Source organism: Erythrolamprus reginae, chromosome 10, assembly GCF_031021105.1.
Source record: "Erythrolamprus reginae isolate rEryReg1 chromosome 10, rEryReg1.hap1, whole genome shotgun sequence".
Taxonomy (NCBI): Eukaryota; Metazoa; Chordata; class Lepidosauria; order Squamata; family Dipsadidae; genus Erythrolamprus; species Erythrolamprus reginae.
In genome coordinates, this window is record NC_091959.1 from 40642783 (window position 1) to 40667862 (window position 25080).

At 42.4% G+C, this 25080-nt stretch overlaps 1 protein-coding gene across 1 annotated transcript in view; it reads left to right on the top strand.

Moving 5' to 3' along the window:
• The first annotated feature begins 3913 nt into the window (after positions 1-3913).
• The window catches only part of GNB1L (G protein subunit beta 1 like), a 51063-nt gene continuing 29896 nt past the window's right edge, over positions 3914-25080 (top strand). The window contains exon 1 of the mRNA XM_070762164.1: positions 3914-3965. The gene's annotated coding sequence lies outside the window, so the exon portion shown is untranslated. The remainder of the gene's footprint in view (positions 3966-25080) is intronic.

The window sequence follows — 25080 nt, forward strand, 5'->3', positions numbered from 1 at the left end:
GGAGTGGGCCTGAGCGAAGCTGTCTTAGGCTTGATGTAGATTTAATCCTCACTCTCTAAAGAGGTTTAAGGCACTCCAGTTTCAGCTAATCCAGAAACCTAACCCCAAATCTTTTGAAACTCTTCACGGGCCACCAGAGCAATAGGCAAAGAGAGGAATCTTCCATGATTAAAATTATGAAAAGGACACAGTGTGCTTTTCGGACTAAAAGCTACATTCTGTCCCCAATAAAGAAGATTTATTTTGCAGCCAGTCAAGAGGATTTTGCTGGCAATCTTCTTTGTCCGTGACGGACTGCTGTTTGGGCAGTGGATGAGAAGAAGTTGCAAAAAAAATTATTTTTTTTTTCTGAAAAGGGATTGGAGTGGCAAGAGAAAAAAAAAACCCCAAAATCAACAATGATGTGTACAGACCCTGTAAAACTACCTTTTGCCTGAAAAACTGTATCTTTTATAGATTATATTTATTTATTTTGTCAAGTATGTATTGGTAGTTACTAATAAGAGGGAGACATTAGGACAAGAACGGTAGATACACTGGTGCACTTATGCCTGCCCCTTACTGACCTCTTAGGAATCAGGGGAGGTCAACAGTGGACAGTCTAAGGGTAAAGTTTTGGGGGTTTGGTGACAAAACTACAGAGTCAGGTAGTGAGTTCCATGCATTAACTATTCAGTTGCTGAAGTCATATTTTCTACAATTGAGTTTTGAGTGGTTTACTTTGAGTTTGTATCTGTTGTGTGCTCCTGTGTTGTTGTGGTTGAAGCTGAAGTAGTCATTGACAGGAAGGGCATTGTAGCAGATGATTTTATGGGCTATGCTTAGATCGTGCCGAAGGGAACGTAGTTCTAAGCTTTCTAAGCCCAGGATTTCAGGACTGATATTCTGCGAGTAGAGGAACGGAGGGTTCTTCTTGTAAAGTATCTCTGGACACTTTCTAATGTATTTCCAACTGTCCACCAGGCTTTAGAAGCATCTTTAGCCATGATTCTTAATCCAGGTAGTCCTCCACTTACAGCTACAACTGAACGCAAAATAATGTACGGTTACTTTTTATTAACTATATGATACAATTTAAATTAATGAAAATTAATTTTTATTAATTATATGATACAATTTAATAATTATATGATTAATTGTATGATACAATTGAATGAATGTAATGTATGTTTGCTGTGTAAGTGGTAGTGACTGATTTTAATATTATTGGGGTTTTAGATAAAATGTTTTTAAATTAATTGGATTGTGATAGATAGATAGATAGATAGATAGATAGATAGATAGATAGATAGATAGATAGATAGATAGATAGACAGACAGACAGACAGGATAAGATAGATAGGATAGGTAGGTAGGTAGGTAGGTAGGTAGAGATAGATAGATAGATAGATAGATAGATAGATAGATAGATAGATAGATAGATAGGTAGATTAGATAGATAGATAGATCTGCAACTGGTTCTTGGACCAGTTGCATTGGCTGCCGATCAGTTTCCGGTCACAATTCAAAGTGTTGGTTATGACCTATAAAGCCCTTCATGGCACCGGACCAGAATATCTTCGGGACCGCCTCCTGCCGCACGAATCCCAGCGACTGGTTAGGTCCCACAGAGTTGGCCTTCTCCGGGTCCCGTCGACTAAACAATGTCGTCTGGCGGGACCCAGGGGAAGAGCCTTCTCTGTGGGGGCCCCGACCCTCTGGAACCAGCTCCCCCCTGAGATTAGGATTGCCCCCACCCTCCCTGCCTTTCGTAAACTCCTTAAGACCCACCTTTGCCGTCAGGCATGGGGGAACTAAAACACCTCCCCCTTGCCCATGTTGTTTTGTTGATTGATTGACTGTGTGCCTGTTTTTTATATATACTGTTTTTATGAGATTATTAATTTTAAATTGTAACTAGATGGGTGGGCATTGGATTTGGTATTATGTACTGTACTGTTTTTTATTATTGTTGTGAGCCGCCCCGAGTTTGCGGAGAGGGGCGGCATATAAATCCAATAAACCTAACCTAACCTAGATCGATAGATAGGTTAGATACATAGATAGATGATACATAGATAGATTAGATAGATAGATGATAGACAAATAGATAGATAGATAGATAGATAGATAGATAGATAGATAGATAGATAGATAGATGATATATAGATTAGATAGGTAGGTAGGTAGGTAGATAGGTAGATAGGTAGGTAGGTCAAAACTCACTTAACGATTCTATCTATTTTATAACCTTTCTTGCCACTGTGGTAAGTGAATTGAAACATAGAAGTCTGACGGCAGAAAAGACCCCATGGTCCATCTAGTCTGCCCTTATACTATTTTCTGTATTTTATCTTAGGATGGATATATGTTTATCCCAGGCATGTTTAAATTCAGTTACTGTGGATTTATCTACCACGTCTGCTGGAAGTTTGTTCCAAGGATCTACTACTCTTTCAGTAAAATAATATTTTCTCATGTTGCTTTTGATCTTTCCCCCAACTAACCTCAGATTGTGTCCCCTTGTTCTTGTGTTCACTTTCCTATTAAAAACACTTCCCTCCTGGACCTTATTTAACCCTTTAATATATTTAAATGTTTCGATCATGTCCCCCCTTTTCCTTCTGTCCTCCAGACTATACAGATTGAGTTCATTAAGTCTTTCCTGATACGTTTTATACTTAAGACCTTCCACCATTCTTGTAGCCCGTCTTTGGACCCGTTCAATTTTGTCAATATCTTTTTGTAGGTGAGGTCTCCAGAACTGAACACAGTGCTGCAGTTTTAATTTAGTAACAAGGCTGTAAATTGAATTGGACTTCCACATTGACTTTGTCAGGTCACAAAAGGGCATCACATAACCCCGGGACACACCAACTGTCATAAATACAAGTAAGTTGCCAAGCATCTGAATTTTGTTCACTGTTCACAGGGATGTTGCAACCATCGTTGTGTGAAAAATCACTTTCTTCAGGGCTGCTGTAACTTTGAACTGCCACTAAATGGTCGGGAACTATCTGTAATATTAATTTATGGGTTGGTGGGGAATGAGAAAAAAATGGCTAGTGATATACTGAAAATCCTGGCAGCAACTGTAAAAATAAAAATTGTAACTTGATTGCAAATAATTTACTCAACTATTTAGTAAATTATTCAGCCTTGCAAACAACCAAGGCAAATCAACGAATGATCAATTGCATGAGCGAAAGCAGAAACATGAAATTATTTGCAACAAAGGAGCATGTCATGAACGGGTGCTCTGAATATTATTATTTACTGTATTCAGAAAAAACAAATCGCTTGTAGGAGCTGAGGAGTTTGAATCTAGTTTTCTAGCTTTGGCTTCTTTTCAGAAACCAGCAGGAGCAGCAGCCACGTATTGGCTGGGGATGATGGGAGATTGTGGCTCAGCATATTTTGGAGTGGAGCGAGTTAACCATGTTGAAGGCTGAACCAGGTACATTTGGATACCAAGCAACCCAAACTCCAAAGTTCTTAAACCTGATGTGTTGGAAGTACTGCAATTCCCAGTCTCCTGGACTACAAATCCCATCAGTCTTCAACTGCTTTAAACCACAAGCCCCATACGCGGGAGGATACTATGCAACAACCCTAGGCGTTTAATTACAAGGGCCCCTGAATTGATTTCTCCGTCCCCAGCTAACCCCAAGGGGTGAGGACGATGGGAAGTGTAGTACCCCAGTGCGGTATCGCAGGGCGCCAGTTGGAGAATAACTAGAACCCGTGCTATTGGCGCATGCGCCTTAGCAGAAAAACCCTGAAGCACCATGGCTCCGCCGCTACCACGTGACGTGGTTGCAGCTCCGGCACTCCATCGGCTCGGCGCTCGGCAAGCCAACCTAGCCGTCGGCGCCGTAGAAAGCCTCTGCAGCTAGGGCAGACAGCGCTGGGAGAGTGCCGGAGAATCGATTCGCCCATGCTTGTTTGCCTCCAGTGTGCAAGGCGGGACAGAGGGAGAATCTCAGGTTGGGGTGCTTGGAGTGGGAGGGGGGGGTCAATGGGGTCTGTTTTAAGCATACGGGGGTGCATTAAATGGGGTGCGTTAAATCAGCATTTCACTGAACATTTAAGGACTGGGCGCAAAGGCTTCAATGGGGGTGGGGGTGGTAATACAGTGATTTTTAATCTTTCCGTTCAAAGTTGCATTTTCTGCTACTCAAGTCCGTTCAGAGCCCCTTTCGCACAAAGCAGACTTGGAAGTGGAAGAGCTTGGAAAACGCTTGTGCACTCTTCCCTCCCTCTTTCTCTGTCTTTTTCCTTTGGGCTCCTTGTCCTTCTTCCCTCTCTCTCCCTTTTCCACTTTCTCCTTCCTTCCTTCCTTCCTTCCTTCCTTCCTTCCTTCCTTCCTTCCTTCCTTCCTTCCTTCCTTCCTCCCTCCCTTTTCTTCCTTTCTCTTCCTTCTCCCATTCTCTCTTCTTCCTTTGTTGCTTCCTCCCAACCTCTCTTATTTACTTATTTTCTTCCTTTCTCTCCCTCTCTCCTTCCTTCCTTCCACCCTCTCATTAATTTCTTTTCTTCCTTTCTCTCCCTTCTCACCCCTTCCTTCCTTCCTTCCTTCCTTCCTTCATTTCTTCCCTCCTTCCCTCCCATCCAGATTCAGATCCTAATAGCGAAATGAACGTTAAAAAGCTTGGCAAAGTGTAATGCAACCAAAATATTTTCCCAACCACATTCAAGCAAACAAACAACATTGGTCATTTGTATCCAGTATGTTGATGCGTTTTACAGACTGTGTTATAAACCTGAAATTTGCTACTGTGACTTGCTTAAAAATCCCTTTTGGGTCATCATCTCTGATTGTTAACTGATTCCTTTTAAGACTGGTTTTAAGCCTGGTCCAGGTAGAATAATAGTCCATGGATTTTTTTCAATTTCTGCACAATCAGTTTTTTTATTAGTATCTCTTTATCTCCAGTTACTTTTGAGTCCTTCCATTTTTATGCCTAGGTGATTCTAGCCACTCTCGTGATATGTAGCAATAAATATTTAATATTTTGGGGGTATATTTTCCTAATGATACCTAGTAAAAATAATTCCGGAGTAAATTCAACCATGGTTCCTGTTATTTCTTGTAACAATCTATGGAGGTTATCTCATTTCTAACCTTCACCACAACGCCAGTCGATGATCTACTGACCACTGGCACTGTTCCTTCTCTTCCGCTGGCTTCCCACTACACCAGGGGTGGGCAATTAATTTTGCCATGGGGCCGAATGAGAAATTGGGATGGTTTTAGAGGGCTGGACCCTGTCCTGACCTAAACACCCAGACCCCCAATTTATTTATTTATTTATTAGATTTGTATGCCGCCCCTCTCCGTAGACTCGGGGCGGCTAACAACAGTAATAAACAGCATGTAAGAAATCTAATATTTAAAATAATTAAAAAACCCTTATTAAAACCAAACATACACACAAACATTCCATGCATAAATTGTATAGGCCTAGGGGGAAAAGGGTAGTTCAGTTCCCCCAAGCCTGACGACAGAGGTGGGTTTTAAGGAGCTTACGAAAGGCAAGGAGGGTGTTTGCTTTAATTGTTTTAATTTAATTGTTTGCTTTACGGCAAACAATTGCCGTAAAGTCACTGCTGGAGTGTTTGCGTGGTTTCTGTGCTTGGCTGCTCTCGGTATGAGGTCGGGGTCCACTCCAGTGCGAGGATGAAAGAGCTCACCGCGTCTGCAGGAACCGGAGGAGTCCTGGCAGATGTGGTAAACTCTTTTATCCTCGCACTGGAGCGGACCCCGACCTCCGTGGACCGGTCACAGATAGCGGGCAGGTCGGTCACAGACAGCAGGCAGGCCGGATGTAGCCCGCAGGCTGGCCTTTGACCAGGTCTGCACTACATGATAGTAATACCAACCAGTGTTCCCTCTAATTTTTTTTTGGGGTGGGCAGAAAAGTATAGTGTCTGAGCGGCAGTCCCTTCGGGACTGGGCGGCACAGAAATAATAAATAAATAAATAAACAAACAAACAAACAAATTTTTAAAAAACCCACCCTGTTTTGCCTCAGAGAATTTCAAAATAAAATACTGTAGTGTGTGTCTATAACAGTGAGCTCATAATAGGGCAACTCTATCAATATCAAAATGCCACTTAAATAATTGAGCTAGTTTCAAACTAGATTTTGATTTTCGTTCTCTCTTCCTTACTCCCATTCTTTTTCTTTCTCTTTTCCTTCCTCTCTTTTTTCTATCTGTTTCTCTCTCTTCCTCTCTTCCTCTCTCTCTCCTTCCCTCTCACTCTTTCCCTCTCGGCTTCTGGGCAGGTTTGGAAAACTCTGAGTTGATTATGAGTTTTAAGTGAGCGATTGCTCACTGCTCAGCTTAGAGGGAACTATGATACCAACTAGTAATACCAACTTCCCCTGCGAACGCTCCATGCCTTGTAACCTTACATTCGGGATAACCCTCATATAATAAGCCAGAGGTTGTGTGTGTCTTTCTGAAAATGTTCTGCCCTGCCGAAGCAGAGGGATTATTTTATTTTAATCTCTCTTTTTTAATTTCTCCCTGTGAGAAGCCGTAACAAATCCAGAAAAATGCCAGATGCATCTCCCAGCGATAGCTGAGGGCTGGGGGTTCCTCTCTCGGTCTTCAACCCAACTGACGAATTATTTGTAATAGGATCGCCCTGACGCATTCCAGAACAAATCCCTTTGAGGGATTCCCAGTGTAGCAGAACCACCAAAATACCTTTAAAAAGTTGCGTCCTTGAACTCCAGCCAAGCCTCATAAAGATGTAATTCATCCACAGGCATGCGCGAGCCCCCCTCCTCTCCCTAGGCGCACACACTGACCACCAAAGTGATGACGGCTCCTCAGGCCATTAACCATATGTGTAAAACAACTGCCTTATCTGAAAGAAAAACGGGCTTCTCCACATCAAAAATGCAAATTTCTGCATTATTTCTTTCCTCCCCCCTTTTCCCCCCGGCCACTGAAGGAGTGAAATTGCTACAGACTTAAGTTTTGGGGGAGACTCTGCATGCACAGTGGAACCACAGAGGGGGGGGGGCTGAGATGGACATCTGTCACCTTGAGAGAAGATTGTGGTGGCGTTTAAGAATTAATAGGATGGTTTAGAATGGGAGTGATCTGAGTTCCAAATTCCTGCTTGGCCATAAAATATGTTAGATGTCTTTGATCAAGTATACTGGGCTGGGCTGGTTCTTGGGTCAAATGTAAGGTCTGATGTGGTTCCTGGACCAGAATGTATGGTTTGGTCTGGTTCCTGGGCCAGATGTAGGGTCTGATTTGGTTCTTGGACCAGAATGTATGGTTTGGTCTGGTTCCTGGGCCAGATGTAGGGTCTGATTTGGTTCCTGGACCAGAATGTATGGTTTGGTCTGGTTCCTGGGCCAGATGTAGGGTCTGATCTGGTTCCTGGACCAGAATGTATGGTTTGGTCTGGTTCCTGGGCCAGATGTAGGGTCTGATCTGGTTCCTGGACCAGAATGTATGGTTTGGTCTGGTTCCTGGGCCAGATGTAGGGTCTGATTTGGTTCTTGGACCAGAATGTATGGTTTGGTCTGGTTCCTGGGCCAGATGTAGGGTCTGATTTGGTTCCTGGACCAGAATGTATGGTTTGGTCTGGTTCCTGGGCCAGATGTAGGGTCTGATCTGGTTCCTGGACCAGAATGTATGGTTTGGTCTGGTTCCTGGGCCAGATGTAGGGTCTGATCTGGTTCCTGGACCAGAATGTATGGTTTGGTCTGGTTCCTGGGCCAGATGTAGGGTCTGATTTGGTTCTTGGACCAGAATGTATGGTTTGGTCTGGTTCCTGGGCCAGATGTAGGGTCTGATCTGGTTCCTGGACCAGAATGTATGGTTTGGTCTGGTTCCTGGGCCAGATGTAGGGTCTGATCTGGTTTTTCGGCCAGATCAGACGTGATCAGATGTATGATGTGATCTGGTTCTTGGACCAGTTGCATGGTTTGGTCTGGTTCTTGGACTAGTTGTATGGTGTGATCTGGTTCTTGGGCCAAATGTATGGGTTGGTCTAGTTTATGGGACAGAAATATGGTCTGGGTTGGTTCTTGGGCCAGATGTATGGTCTAATCTGGTTCTTGGACTAGAATGTATGGATTGATCTGGTTTCTGGACCAGATGTATGGTCCAATCTGGTTCTTGGGCCATATGTATAGTGTGATCTAGTTCTTGGGCCAGAATGTATGGGTTGGTCTAGTTCTTGGGCCAGAATGTATTGGTTGGTCTGGTTTATGAGACAGATATATGGTCTGGACTGGTTCTTGGAGTAGATGTAGAATAGGAATAGAATAGAATTAGAATAGAACAGAACAGTAGATGTATGATTTGTTCTGGTTCTTGGGCCTCATTTGGTGTGGCTCTTGGGGCAGATGTAGAATAGAATAGAGATAAAAATAGAAATTGAATTGAATTGAATTATAGAATTTTTTTAAATTTACAAATACACATAACCAACAGAAAATGTTTAAAAACAGTGGACGTAATGTGTTTACATTTCTCATGATATTCATTAATACTAATTCATACTTATATAGCTAATTTTAACAATTCATTTGCAGTTTCTATGCCTCCTTTTCAATAGGTCTTTCCTTCTTTCTCCCTTTTTTTCTTCACCTCGACATTTAAACTTCTATTTCTTTCTTCTTAATCATTACGTCTTTAATTTTTACTCTTTATTGGCCAAGTGTGATTGGACGCACAAGGAATTTGTCATTGGTGCATATGCTCTCAGTGTACATGAAAGAAAAGATACATTTGTATGACCTGGTCTGGTTCTTTGGCCAGAGCTATGGTGTGACCTGGTCCTTGATCCATATGGTCTGGTCTAGTTGGGTTCTTGGCAGTTGACACCTGCAGTATTCCAGGATCGTGTGATCCTTTTTGCCACCAGCAAACTCAATGTAAGCCAGATTCACTTAACAACCACGTTTATTGCTATTTAATACATCTAATAATGGCGCTAATTCACTTAACAATTGTGGCAAGAAATATTGTAAAGTGGGACAAAACTCATTCAACAAATGTCCTGCTTAGCAACAAATTTGGTGCTTAATTGTGGTTCGTAAATTAAGGACTACCTGTATATTTTTATACTATAACTAGATATTATGGTGGGGGGAAGGTATCTTTCTGTGGCCTCATCCCTGAAGAATGTACAGCTTTAAGTGATCTAATTATACTTGGCATAAAATATTACTAGATACTTGCAAGGGAAGAACGTATGTTTGCTAGACTTTGTAGGAATGTTGTCATTCGGTGTATATATCAGTTTCCAAGGTTTTAATCTTGAAAAGCATTGAAAATGCTGACTCCCACCACCCGTTTCAAAAGGCACTTTATACGACGTCTGTAAAAATTCATTTTTGAAACTTGTACAGCATTCTTTCCCAAAGGTATGAGGATAATCTTTTATATATATGGGGTCTGAGGAGGAGGAGGAAGAGGAAGATGACTATGGGGTCTTTGATGCTCTCTAAGCCTGGTTGTTTTCTTGCAGACATTTGATGACCCAACTAAGTACCATCATCAGCTCTAGAAGGGAGTGGGGTTTCCTCTCTGCCAGCAAGCTACTTAGACACTGGTACCTCTGCCTAAGAATGCCTCTACAGTACTTAAGAACTTTTCTAGATAATGTTCTGTCGGGCTCTCTGTTACACTCCTCCCAAAAATTCACAGGTACAAATTTCAGACACACACACGTTTGAAAATTCAAAACAATGTTCTTTATAATGAAAATTCACTTAAACCAAGCCCTCTTTTGGTATAGCAAAGAGCACTCGTCTCCAAACAAACTGGTAATTTGTACAAGTCCCTTATCAGTTCTGTGATACTTAGCTTGCAGCTGTGAGGCAACTCACAGTCCTTCTTCTTTCACAAAGTGAAACACACTTTGCCCTGGTTTAGTTTCAAAGCGGGGGAAAATCAGCACACAAAAGGTCAAAGTCAGTAAAGCAGTCACGAAACACAACGATCAGATAATCCTCCACAATGGCCAAACCCACAGGCTGCTCTTTATAGCAGCCTCACTAATGACCACAGCCCCACCCAACCACAGGTGGCCTCATTTTCTTTGATAATAATCTCTCAGTTGTTGTTGCCTATGCATCGCTCTCCGCATGCGTGGCTATATCATTAACTCTTGTTCCGAATCCAAGGAGGAGCTAGATAATTGATCTCCTTCTGAGCTGTCTGCCATACTCTCCTCCTCCCTGTCACTCATGTCTTCTTGGTCAGAGGAGCCTTCATCAGCAGATTCCACCAGGGGCAAAACAGGCCTGCAGCATGTGGATGTCTCCCCCACATCCACAGTCCTTGGGGCAGGAGCTGGGCCAGAGCTAACCACAACATACTTAAGAACTTTTCTAGATAAGAATAGGGTCTTCAAGATTTTTTTTGCCTCTTCTTTAGAACCATTTTCTGCTTAAGAACCCGAGCCCATAAAAATTTCCCAGGAAATTTGAGAGCGGCATGAAAGCCCGGCCAGTTTCCTGCCATTCCCCCTTGGTTTCTCTCTCTGGCGCAGTGTACGGGAGGCAGCCTCGCACCGGGTGTATGGGAGGCACGTGCTCTTCCTCGCCGCCTCAGAGTCCCTCTTTTTTTTTTAAGCCTTAAAGTTTTGGTTTTTTAAAAATTCCCCTCCCCTCCCCTTCTTCCTTCGGCAACGACTGTCCTCCTCCTTCTCTTCTTCCTCCTCCTCCTCCCACCCAAATTCCGAGCTTTTATTTCTTTCCTTATGGGTTTGCATGCATTATTTGCTTTTACATTGATTCCTATGGGAAAAATTGCTTCTGCTTACAAACTTTTCTATTTAAGAACCTGGTCACGGAATGAATTAAGTTCTTAAGTAGAGGTACCACTGTATACATATGGAGGGATGTATGTAGTGGAGTACCCCAAGGCTCTGTTTTAGGCCTAGTGCTCTTCAACATCTTCATTAATGACTTGGATGAGAGGATAGATGGGGAACTTAGCAAATTTGCAGATGACACCATACTGGCAGGAATAGCCAACTCTCCAGAAGATAGGTGCAAAATATTTAAGGAAATTGACAAAGTTGAACAATAGGCGCTATCTAACAAAATGAAATTCAGTGGTGAAAAAAGTAAGGTTCTACATTTAGCAAAAAAACCCGCACAGGTACGATATATGTGGTACATTGCTCAACAGTAGTAACTGTGAGAAGGACCTTGGAGTCCTAGTGGACAAGCATTTAAATAGGAGCCAGCTGTGTGTAACAGCTGCCAAAAAAGCCAACACAGTTGTAGGCTGCATTAACAGAGGGATAGAATCAAGATCACGTGAAGTGTTCATACCACTTTATAAGGCCTTGGTAAGGCCACACTTGGAATCCTGCGTCCAGTTTTGGTCACCATGATGCAAAAAGTATATTGAGACTCTAGAAAGAGTGCAGAGAAGAGCAACAAAGATGATTAAGGGACTGGAGACTAAAACATATGAAGAATGTTTGCAGGAACTGGGCATGGCTAGTTTAATGAAAAGAAGGACCAGGGGAGACATGATAGCAGTCTTCCAATAGCTCAAGTGTTGCCACAAAGAAGAAGGAGTCAACCTATTCTCCAAAGCACCTGAGAGTAGAACAAGACCTTTAAAGCCCTTCATGGCATCGGACCAGAATATCTCCGAGACCGCCTTCTGCCGCACGAATCCCAGCGACCGATTAGGTCCCACAGAGTGGGCCTCCTCCAGGTCCCGTCAACTAAACAATGTCGGTTGGCAGGCCCCAGGGGGAGAGCCTTCTCTGTGGCGGCACCGACTCTCTGGAACCAACTCCCCCCGGAGATCAGAACTGCCCCTACTCTTCCTGCCTTCCGTAAACTCCTCAAAACCCACCTTTGCCGTCAGGCATGGGGGAACTAAACATCTCCCCCTGGGCACATTTAATTTATATATGGTATGCCTGTGTGTGTGTCTGTTAGTATATGGGGTTTTTTAAATCTTTAAATATTTTAATTGATTGAATTATTTATGATTTGTTTTACACTTGTTGTGAGCCGCCCCGAGTCTTCGGAGAAGGGCGGCATACAAATCCAAATAATAAATAAATAAATAAAAGAAGCAATGGGTGGAAACTAAACAAGGAGAGAAATAACTTAGAACTAAGGAGAAATTTCCTGACAATCAGAACAGTTGATCAGTGGAACGGCTTGCCTCTAGAAGTTGTGAATGCTCCACCACTGGAAATTTTAAAGACGTTGGATAACCATCTGTCTGAAGTAGTGTAGAGTTTCCTGCCTAAGCAGGGGGTTGGACTAGAACAGTGGTCCCCAACGTTTTTTCCACCAGGGACCAGTTTCAGCAAGACAATTTTTCTATGGCCCGGTGGGGGCGGAAAGGGGTGTGGTTGGGGGCGGGATTAAGCATGGGGGTGCTGGTCCTCCCCGCCCCTCTTTCCCGCCATCGCCCTGTGGCCGGCAGAACCTGCCTCCCAAGCCCTCTTGCCCAGCGGGAGCTAAGCGCTGGAGACAGGGGGTCAGGCTGGCCCTCCTGCCTCCCCCCAGCCAAAAATGCAAAAGCGCCCCGCGGCAGAAGCCAAAAGAGGCTTGAGCCTCTTGGTCCTTCCCGCCCCTCTGTCCCGTCCATCGTCCTGTGGCCGGCAGAACCTGCCTCCCGAGGCCTCTTGCCCGGCGGGAGGCAAAGCGCTGGAGGGAGGGGGTGGTGGTATGAGGGCCGGCAGCTGCTGACTCCACGGACCGGTGCAACATGCCCCGCGGCCCGGTACTGGTCCGCGGCCCGGTGGTTGGGGACCCCTGGACTAGAAGACCTCCAAGGTCCCTTCCAACTTTGTTATTATTATTTTTTATTATTATATAGCACATTGGAAGTCTTCTGGCCTGCAACAAAACGCTTTGTGTGGTATTTGTGTGTTTTCCTTTGCGGGAAAATAAAAGATTAATTTTTCGGTTTGCTTCTCCCGTCGTCGTAACCGTGGGCGTGGAGGGAGAAACCTGTCTCTGGAATTCCGGCCGCTGGGATCCGTCACTTTTGAAGCCGATGCTACAATTAACTGCCTCTGGATTCCTTTCAATGGCGGATACAGAGAGCGGATTCAATGAAATTGAAGGTCGCCTCGGCCCTGGAAGCCGTTGAAAGATACCCAGCCATGATACTCTCTTCTGATTTAATAATGCCAATGAGAAACTGGCCCTCCGTAATAATTAGGACTAATTACGGAAGAGGTGTTGACAGACGGCCTAAGAAGAAACAAACTGCCTTTATCCCGTAGGCTTAGAGTCAGATTACCAGGGACTGGCCGTTATCTGTTTCTCGGAAAATAGACACTTCAATCATTTGTTGAGCCTTCAAAGGCGAAGAGAGAACTCCTGACAATATTCAGGATTTGGGGGGGAACGGACGGAGCCATGAAATAAGTCTTTGATTCGAAAATGACGCCATTAATCCCCCCCCTCTTGTCAATTGTCCTAACTTTTGGCACAAGCACATTGGTTTTTTTTTAAAGTTTGAATTACAGATGGAGAATCTGATTTGGAATTTTTGGGGAGGTAGCTTCTGTCTTCGCTGGTGACAATAAGACATTCTTGTCTCTTCTCGGCCTCGTACGTGGCCGGGATTGCAAAAATTGTGTTTGTGTATGTGGGAGGGGGAGAATGGTCTCTCTACTGGACATTAAGGGAAGATGGGGAAGAAGGTTTTTGATGGATGCTTACGTCCGCCCAGAAAAACAAACCACAATCATTCATTTATTTGAGAGTGGGAGGAGGAAATAGGGTTGGAAGCATTTGTTTTATTTTTTATTTTATTAATTTTGTTAATTAGACGTCTATGCCATCCTTCTCAAAGTGACTCAGGCCGTTTCATTTAGCAGACGTTTCATTATCCAACTAGGGAACTTCATCAGTGCAGTGATGATGTTGCCTAGTTTGGGTAAGGGGACCTCTGCAAGAAAAAGAAGAAAGGCTCAAAGAGCACCAAGAGCTTCGCTTTTCTGCCCTGAGCTACAAATATTCTCCTTTACTGATTCATTTTAGCCTCCAATGTACTGTCTGTCTGTTACATCAATTTGTTGACCGTTTTTTCCTCCTTCGGGCCATCATTCTTCTGAACATCTAATTCTAACAGGGCTGTCTAATGTCTTTATGTATTTACCATGTAGAATGGCTGTACAGTGTTCCCTCGATTTTCGCGGGGGATGCGTTCCGAGACTGCCCGCAAAAGTCGAATTTCCGCGAAGTAGAGATGCGGAAGTAAATACACTACTTTTGGCTATGAAGAGTATCACAAACATAGAAACATAGAAACATAGAAGACTGACGGCAGAAAAAGACCTCATGGTCCATCTAGTCTGCTCTTGTACTATTTCCTGTATTTTATCTTACAATGGATATATGTTTATCCCAGGCATGTTTAAATTCAGTTACTGTGGATTTACCAACCACGTCTGCTGGAAGTTTGTTCCAAGGATCTACTACTCTTTCAGTAAAATAATATTTTCTCATGTTGCTTTTGATCTTTCCCCCAACTAACTTCACATTGTGTCCCCTTGTTCTTGTGTTCACTTTCCTATTAAAAACACTTCCCTCCTGAACCTTATTTAACCCTTTAACATATTTAAATGTTTCGATCATGTCCCCCCTTTTCCTTCTGTCCTCCAGACTATACAGATTGAGTTCATGAAGTCTTTCCTGATACGTTTTATGCTTAAGACCTTCCACCATTCTTGTAGCCCGTCTTTGGACCCGTTCAATTTTGTCAATATCTTCCCTTAACACTTTAAACCCCTAAAGTGCAATTTCCCATTCCCTTAGCAACCATTTAGATCGTTACTCACCATGTTTATTTATTAAAGTTTATTAAAAAAAATATTTATTAAAGTCGGATGAAAGTTTGGCGATGACATATGACGTCATCGGGTGGGAAAAACCATGGTATAGGGAAAAAACCCGCAAAGTATTTTTTAAATTTATATTTTTGAAAAACCGTGGTATAGATTTTTTGCGAAGTTTGAACCCGCGAAAATCGAGGGAACACTATTATTATTATTATTATTATTATTACTACTATTACTATTATTATTACTATTATTACTATTATTATTTTTTTATTCCCAAAGAACAGTAATACACAGCAAACGAGATTGATATGCTGGATTTCGTATCACAGTATCACAAGTCGAACACTTCCCAAGCGTCTAGGACTGTGTGATGTATTTTCTTATGATGCGCGCAGATCCAAGTACTGTGGCCTTTTGCAACTGACCGATTGTGATTTCGTCACTGTTTATTGTTTTCAAATGCCGGCTGAGGTCTTTTGGCACAGCACCCAGTGTGCCGATTACCACTGGGACCGCCTGTACTGGTTTATGGCAGAGTTGTTGTAGTTCAATTTTAAGATCCTGATATCGGCTAGATTTTTCTTGTTTCTCATCAATTCGACTCTCGCCTGATATGGCGACATTGTATTGATTGGGTTGTATTGGGTTGGGTTGGGTTAGGTTGAGTTGATCTAGTTGGCTCTTGCTTATTGGCAACTTTTTAATGACAGACTTGCCTTTTTTCTTTTCCACAATCATGAGGTCCGGTGTATTGTGTTTCAAAACCTTGTCAGTTAGGATTCAAAAGTCCCAAAGTATTTCGGCATGTTTGCTTTCAACTGCTTTCTCAGGTTTATGATCCCACCAGTTCTTTACCACCGGTAGATGGTAGTTGTGGCCCAGGTTCCAATTGTTAATATTAATATTAATATCCTTCTTGTCTTTCTTAATTTCCTCTCTTATTGGTATTACTCAGGTGATGATTTTCCAAAACCACTTTCAGTCAGGACAAGCAGCAATGGGTGGAAACTGGTCAAGGAGCAAACTGACTTGGATTAATTAATCAGTGGAACGACTTGCCTCCAGATTTATCTATCTATTTATCTATCTATCTATCTATCTATCTATCTATCTATCTATCTATCTATCTATCTATCTATCTTCTATCTATCTATCTATCTATCTATCTATCATCTATCTCTGTCTGTCTGTCTGTCTGTCTGTCTATCTATCTATATCTTCTATCTATCTATCTATCTATCTATCTATCTATCTATCTATCATCTATCTATCTCTGTCTGTCTGTCTGTCTGTCTGTCTGTCTGTCTGTCTGTCTGTCTGTCTGTCTGTCTGTCTGTCTGTCTGTCTATCTATCTATCTATCTATCTATCTATCTATCTATCTATTAGATTTGTATGCCGCTCCTCTCCGTAGACTCGGGGCGGCTCACAGCAATAATAAAGACAATGTAAAAACAAATCTAATAATTTAAAAAACACTAAAAACCCCATTATTAAAAGCAAACATACAAACAAACATACCATGTTGTGGGTGCTCCATCAGTGGAGATTTTTAAGAAGAGATTGGACAACCGTTCGTTTGAAATTGTATAGGGTGTGTATGCTAGCAGGGCTGTCTAAGTTGTGGCCCATGGGCCTTATGTGTCATGCGCTGCCCACGGCTGGTTTAACAAAGGGGTGATAGTCACGATACATCATGAGACAACACTATGATAGTGCGAGTTTGACACCTCTGCTGTAAATCAATCACGGCTGTAAAGCACTATGAAGTGATATATAAGTCTAAATGCCATTGCTATTGCTTTTGAGTTGTGTTGAGGTGGTTGAGTTGGGTTGGGTAGGATATTGTTGTATTGAGCTGGTTGTATGGATTGGTTGTATTGAGTTGGATTGGGTTGGGTAGGATATTGTTGTATGAAGTTGGTTGTATTGGGTTGGGTAGGATATTGTTGTATGGAGTTGGTTGTATTGAGTTGGATTGGGTTGGGTAGGATATTGTTGTATTGAACTGGTTGTATTGATTGGGTTGTATTGAGTTGGACTGGGTTGGGTAGGATATTGTTGAATTGAGCTGGTTGTAATGATTGGGTTGTATTGAGTTGGGTTGGGTTGGGTAGGATATTGTTGTATGGAGATGGTTGTATTGATTGGGTTGTATTGAGTTGGGTTGGGTTGAGTTGAGTTGATCTAGTTGGCTCTTGCTTATTGGCAACTTTTTAATGACAGACTTGCCTGGAGTGTGATCATTTTAATGCAAAATATGTTCTCATTTGAAGTTTGGATATGCTTTTTTAAGGCATGCTTCAATTTAAAATGGTGTGGAATGTCTGTCGTGTATCATGTTTGATCGCCCCAGGGAGAGGAAAGAAAAGTAACAGAACAGACAAATAAATAAATGAAGTGTTGAAATTCGGTTGAGTTGAGTTGTTGTGCAACTGAACTGCAATCAGTTTACCATTTTTCTGGTGGGCTGCCAGAAAAATTCTATAAACTTAAACCAAGGCTCCATTAATTAAAGAGTAATTAGAAAGGAATAAATCGGGTAATCAGGAAAAAAAAGGTTTGTCATGAGAAAAATATTTGTCTAAGATTAATTAAATTTCAGAGGAAGAGTAGCTTCAAATTGCTGAAAATTACGGAGCCCTTAATTGCAGCTCAACCCTAATTAATTTCAGATATTGTAACAACTTGATGCTTTAACAACTCCTGTCATTTACTCCTGGTTGGTACAAAGAGAGCGAGCGAGAGAATCAACTTCTCTCAAATGAGTTTATTTCAGGAAATGTCTACTAAAATGGCTGGAAGGTGTTTAATTAAATCTTTGCTGTCTAAAGATATTAGCTAAAGATATTTCACTGTTGGATATATGTTCCTAATATACAGTATTTTTACTCTTAATTAAGGGGGTTGCACTTAGAAACATAGAAGATTGACAGCAGAAAAAATCCTCATGGTCCAACTCGTCTGCCCTTATACTATTTCCTGTATTTTACCCTAGGATGGATCTATGTTTATCCCAGGCATGTTTAAATTTAGTTACTGTGGATTTACCAACCACGTCTGCTGGAAGTTTGTTCCAAGCATCTACTACTCTTTCAGTCAAATAATATTTTCTCACGTTGCTTCTGATCTTTCCCCCAACTAACCTCAGATTGTACCATTACTGTAGGCTGAGAAAAAAACTCACAGCCTCCCGATTGGTGAGGCGAGACCTCCACCTCTAAGGCCCACCGCGCCATTTATTCTTTAACGGAGTGGCTACAGTTAAATCAAACTCCTCTATTTCCACAAGTGATGGGCTGCTACGGGGACGGTTAGGTACGCAAAACCGTTAGAACAATTTTGCATTTTTTTTCTTTTTTTCCCTTCTGGGCTCTGGGTTTTTCCTATCACAGTAAATGAGGTTGAATGTGTATAATTTTAGAAGATCCATGCATTCAATTTATATAATAGAGAATGTATATTTTTATGTGCATATTTATTTTAGGGCATATATACATATAGGATTAAATAGTATATTTTGGGTGTTCAGATATAGAATAGAATAGAACAGAATAGAATTTTTATTGGCCAAGTGTGATTGGACACACAAGGAATTTGTCTTGGTGCATATGCTCTCAGCGTACATAAAATAAAATATACATTTGTCAAGAATCATGTGGTACAACACTTAATGATTGTCATAGGGGTCAAATAAGCAATGAAGAAGCAATATTAATAAAAATCTTAGGATATAAGCAACAAGTTACAGTCATACAGTCAACATGGGAGGAAATGGGTGATAGGAATGATGAGAAAAACTAGTAGAAGTGCAGATTTAGTAGAAAGTCTGACAGTGTTGAGGGAATTATTTGTTTAGTAGAGTGATGGCGTTAAAAAAAAACTGTTCTTGTGTCTAGTTGTCTTGGTGTGCAGTGCTCTGTAGCGACGTTTTGAGGGTAGGAGTTGAAACAGTTTGTGTCCAGGGTGTGAGGGGGTCAGTAAATATTTTCCCCGCCCTCTTTTTGACTCGTGCAGTATACAGGTCCTCAATGGAAGGCAGGTTGGCAGCAATTGTTTTTTCTGCAGTTCTGATTGTCCTCTGAAGTCTGTATATAGTAAATAGAGAGGGAAATTGCATCTCTTTGAGGCGAGGAGAGGCCAGGCACCCAAACCCTTGACGTGAGTGACGTCAAGTTGGCCACCTTTAAGCCGGTCACATGACCTTTAAGCCACCCCCGTCACATGATCATCAAGCCACTCCCATCTGGTCACATGGCAAGCAAGCCACACCCATAAAATAAGCCACGCACACAATGTGGTAGTAAAAATTTTACAGCCCGTCAGTGATTTCAACAGCCTGAGATAACGCCTCCGTCTCTGTTTTTCTAAGCTAAGATTCTTCAAATAGGCCCAGCTTCCATCAAACTGATGCACATTCTTGGGAACAAGAGATTCTGGTGTTGGTTTTAGGCCATCTTCGGTTTCATCTTTGCATTTTTATCAGGGGGAAATTTACCGTACAATAAGACAGCTGTGTAGGTCCCTCCTTCGGTTATTTTATATATATTTTTTGCAGAGTCGATCCGGTGGGGAGCTCGCAAAGCAAAGTCTCTTTGGCTCCAGCTGTTTTTTCATGCCTCATTTTAATGTTTAATGTGTTTTAAAGAAAAAAAGAATGTAGTTTTTTTTTCCCCCCTTCCTCTCAATTCTTCCTTCACCAAATTTTTTTCCCCCTGGGCTGGGGAAGGTCCCGCGGCTGAAAACTGAAGGCAACTGTGTCCGACGGCTGGAAAGAGAGGTTGGGAGAAACCCCTCACTTTGACACCTTGAGAATATTAGAATGATGAATGTTTATCTTACTCCGTGGGTCGTTCGTATTGATTAATAGCTTTTTTTCCCCTTCTTTTTTTTTTTCATTTTTCCTTTCCTTCCAGCGCCTCGGCTGTATAAAACGGGAATGGGATCCATATGCTTTCGCTCGACGTCCTAAAAAATAATTACCCTCGCTTCTTTTAAAGATTTTTTTTTGCCCCTTTTGCTGAATACGAGTTTTTCGGGTGGAAAAATAGTTCCAGCCAAAGTTCACGAGGGCCAGATGGAAGCGTTTGGAAAGGGAGCCCTCAACACCCTGGCTTGGATTCCAAGTTTTTCTGGAAGTTCCATTCGATCCGGCAGAACTTTACTTAGATAGGGCATTATCATCTCCAAGGAAAATACTCCTGGCTTTGGGGTTATGCCAGTGGTGATCGGGAGGGGGCGGGCATAGAAACATAGAAACATAGAAGTCTGACGGCAGAAAAAGACCTCATGGTCCATCTAGTCTGCCCTTCTACTATTTTCTGTATTTTATCTTAGGATGGATATATGTTTATCCCAGGCATGTTTAAATTCAGTTACTGTGGATTTATCTACCACGTCTGCTGGAAGTTTGTTCCAAGCATCTACTACTCTTTCAGTCAAATAATATTTTCTCCTGTTGCTTTTGATCTTTCCCCCAACTAACTTCAGATTGTGTCTGTAGGGATTGTGTAAGCCAAATATTAGCTATGCTCTAGGATATACACAGAAACAGTTATCTGAAATAGCATGGTGAAAATTTGCCCAGAGACAGTGGCTCATACAATAGCCATGAACTTTGGACAGAGTAAGAAGAATCCCTCAACAGCGCTCCTGGCACGAGATAAGACACTAACGGTGTGATTGGCTGGCAACTCAGCTACCGATAGGTGCATAAAGTGAGAAATTAGTAGCCTATCATAAGCTGTAGATGATACCTTTTATAACCAATTAGAAGCTTAATAGAAATAGCCTATGAACAGGTGTGTACTCAGAAGCCTTATTTTTGCATATAGATATAGCCTATGAAAACTTGCGTATTCAAAAGTTTTATTATTAGCCTATAGATTTGAAAAACCTTATATTTGTAGCCTATAAGAAACGTATATTAGGAAAAATTAGACTTGTATTTAGCCAATAGAAAATTACTAGTTGAAACCCCTTCATTTGCATATGAAGGGTATAAAAGAGGCATATTTGTAACAATAAAGCTTTGTCACTTTACCCAGACCATTGGCTCCGTGTTTCATTGGTAAGCACTAGTAATGGTTTCAGGATCGGGCCTCGTAAAGTGAACCATCACAGGGTTGTCGAGACCCCCGTCCAGCGGGGATCGCGTCTCGTCATGTGTCCCCTTGTTCTTGTGTTCACTTTCCTATTAAAAACACTTCCCTCCTGGACCTTATTTAACCCTTTAATATATTTAAGTGTTTCGATCATGTCCCCCCTTTTCCTTCTGTCCTCCAGACTATACAGATTGAGTTCATTAAGTCTTTCCTGATACGTTTTATACTTCAGACCTTCCACCATTCTTGTAGCCCGTCTTTGGACCCGTTCAATTTTGTCAATATCTTTTTGTAGGTGAGGTCTCCAGAACTGAGCACAGTATTCCAAATGGGGTCTCACCAGCATTTTACTTAGATAGGGCATTATCCTCTCCTAGGAAAATACTCCTGGCTTTGGGGTCATGCCAGTGGTGATCGAGAGGGGGGAGGGTGCAGGGGGTTTAGCGAGAAAGAAACGGTTAATAAAAGTCACTTAAAAGTGGGAGTAAACGTTTAAGCCTTTCCGTTTAAAAGAATGGATGAGGAATATTTTTTATGGCTCCAGAGCTTTCTTGGGTACATGCATTTTGGACATAGCAATAGCCCTTAGACCAGTGATAGCGAACCTTTTTTCCGCCGGGTGCCGAAAGCACATGCAGAATGTGACCGCGCGACCTATCATGGGTCTCCCTAGGTACACCCATATCTCGTCAACACTCCGCGGCTTGCATTGACTGACGATCAGGTTCCGGTCACAATTCAAAGTGTTGGTAATGACCTATAAAGGCCTACATAGCATCGGACCAGAATACCTACAGGACCGCCTTCTGCCGCACAAATCCCAGCGGCCAATTAGGTCCCACAGAGTTGGCCTTCCCCGGGTCCCGTCGACTAAACAATGTCGTCTGGCGGGACCTAAGGGAAGAGCCTTCTCTGTGGTGGCCCCAGCCCTCTGGAATCAACTCCCCCCAAAGATCCAAATTGCCCCCACCCTCCTTGCCTTTCGCAAGATGTTGAAGACCCATCTTTGCCGCCAAGCATGGGGGGGATTAACTTCTCCCCCCACCCTTTCTGATTAAGCATATGAGATTGGTGTGACCGTGTAGAATTGCTAGTTTTTAGTAATAATGGGTTTTTAAATTTAGTTTCATATTGGATTTATTATTATTATTATTATTATTATTATTATTATTATTATTAATTAGATTTGTATGCCGCCCCTCTCCGTAGACTCGGGGTGGCTCACAACAACAATAAAACAATGTACTGAATAACAGATCTAATAATTAAAACTCACTTAAAACCCCTTATTAAAAAGCGAAAACATGCACACAAACATACCATGCATAAACTGTATAGGCCCGGGGGAGATGTCTCAACTCCCCCATTCCTAACGGCAGAGGTGGGTTTTAAAGAGTTTACGAAAGGCAAGGAGGGTGGGGGCAATTCTAATCTCTGGGGGAGCTGGTTCCAGACGGTCGGGGCCGCCACAGAGAAGGCTCTTCCCCTGGGTCCCCCCAAACGACATTGTTTAACCGGTTGCTGGGATTTGTGCGGCAGAAGGCGGTCCCGGAGATATGTATTCTATTTGTATTCTATTGTATTACTATTGCTGTTGTGAGCCGCTCCGAGTCCTCGGAGTGGGGCGGCATACAAATCTAATACATTATTATTATTATTATTATTATTATTATTATTATTATTATTATTATTATTATTATGAATGCACAAGTGCCCACATCCATCATTCAATGCCTGGGGAGGGCGAAAATGGCTTCCCTAGCCCCCTGGAGGCCAGAAATGACTCATTTCCCAGCTTCTGGTGGGCCTGGTAGGACCATTTTTCACCCTCACCAAGTTCCAGAGGCTTCCCGGGAGCCTGGGAAGGACAAAAACGCCCTCTCCCATCTTCCCTGAAGGCCCTCTGGAGGCTGAAAATGCCCTTCCAGAGCCTCTGTGTGAACTGAAAATCAGTTGAAACATAGAAACATAGAAGACTGACAGCAGAAAAAGACCTCATGGTCCATCTAGTCTGCCCTTATACTATTTCCTATATTTTATCTTACAATGGATATATGTTTATCCCAGGCATGTTTAAATTCAGTTACTGTGGATTTACCAACCACGTCTGCTGGAAGTTTGTTCCAAGGATCTACTACTCTTTCAGTAAAATAATATTTTCTCATGTTGCTTTTGATCTTTCACCCAACTAACTTCAGATTGTGTCCCCTTATTCTTGTGTTCACTTTCCTATTAAAAACACTTCCCTCCTGAACCTTATTTAACCCCTTGACATATTTAAATGTTTTGATCATGTCCCCCCCTTTTCCTTCTGTCCTCCAGACTATACAGATTGAGTTCATTAAGTCTTTCCTGATACGTTTTATGCTTAAGACCTTCCACCATTCTTGTGGTCATGTACACATGCATGTTGGAGCTGAGCTGGGGCAACGGCTCACATGCCGGCAAATATGGCTTTGTGTGCCACCTGTGGCAACCTTGCCATAGGTTCGCCATCACTGCTTTAGACTTTATACGGGGGGAAATTAATATATGAGAGATAGTCATAACATGCAAGGCACGTTCAAGCCGTGATTTGTCATAATTGTGATGATTATGGGGTACAGATTTACTTTACAACTGTGTTAGTAACTTAACCACTGCAGCAATTTATTTAATAACAGTGTTATAATGTGGCCAAACTCACAAATTAGTGTTGTTTGGTTGATCCAACAGTAACTTCTGGCTCAGTTGTAGTCATAAATTGAGGACTGCCTGTATTTGATCAGTTGTGGCACATCTGAGTCTATGGAGAGGGGCGGCATACAAATCTAATAAAATAAATAAATAAATCTGAGTAGGTTGAACATTTTTAGATCCGTAATTATAGAAACGCAACCGGCTGGGGTTTGTGGCTTTGCTAGGAAAGATTTATTCTCTGCTACTTCTGCCTTTTGGTGGTGTTTAAAGTGGATAGGGAAAAAAAATAATAATAATGTGTTTTTAATCTGGGCTTCGGAAGCTGAGCTTATCGAGGGGAGCAGGAGAGAGGGATAAATCGCACGATACTTTAACCCAGCGATGTTGTTTTCGTTTCGAACGTGAGATTGAAACGCAACTGACAGGACTGGGAACGAGAGAGTTGCTGAATTCTGCTGGAATTTTTTTCCTGTGGGAATCGGGGAGTGTTTGTGAAAACTCTGGGAGGTAGGATTATTGTTGTTGTTGTTGTTGTTATTATTCACAAGACAGCCTATGTGGCATCTGTGTATTTGGAGAGGATGGGATGAATTAGAAAACAAACATTTTGGGGACCGCGTGTTGAAATAACAAGCGTTGGAATTCGGAACGTGTGAAAAGAATTTTTAAAAAGCTATCCTTGGTTGTTGTTGTTATTATTATTATTATTATTATTATTATTATTATCATCATCATTTATTAGATTTGTATGCCAACCCTCTCCGAAGACTCGGGGCGGCTCACAACAGTAATAAAAATAATATAGTAGTGGAACAAATCTAATATTAAAAAACATATAAAACCCTATCATTATTTAAAAAACCAAACAGCACATTCATACCAAACATAAAACAAAGTATAAAAAAGCCTGGGGGAAAGGTGTCTCAACTCCCCCATGCCTGGCGGTATAAGTGAGTCTTGAGCAGTTTACGAAAGACAAGGAGGGTGGGGGCAGTTCTAATCTCCGGGGGGAGTTGGTTCCAGAGGGCTGGGGCCGCCACAGAGAAGGCTCTTCCCCTGGGGCCCGCCAAACGACATTGTTTAGTCGACGGGACCCGGAGAAGGCCAACTCTGTGGGACCTTATCGGTCGCTGGGATTCGTGCGGTAGCAGGCAGTTCCGGAGGTACTCTGGTCCAATGCCATGTAGGGCTTTAAAGGTCATGACCAACACTTTGAATTGTGACCGGAAACTGATCGGCAGCCAATGCAGGCCACGGAGTGTTGAAGAAACGTGGGCGAATCTTGGAAGCCCCACGATGGCTCTCGCAGCTGCGTTCTGCACGATCTGAAGTTTCCGAAAACTTTTCAAAGGTAGCCCCATGTAGAGAGCATTGCAGTAATCGAACCTCGAGGTGATGAGGGCATGAGCGACTGTGAGCAATGACTCCCTGTCCAGATAGGGCCGCAACTGGTGCACCAGGCGAACCTGGACAAACGCCCTCCTCGCCACAGCCGAAA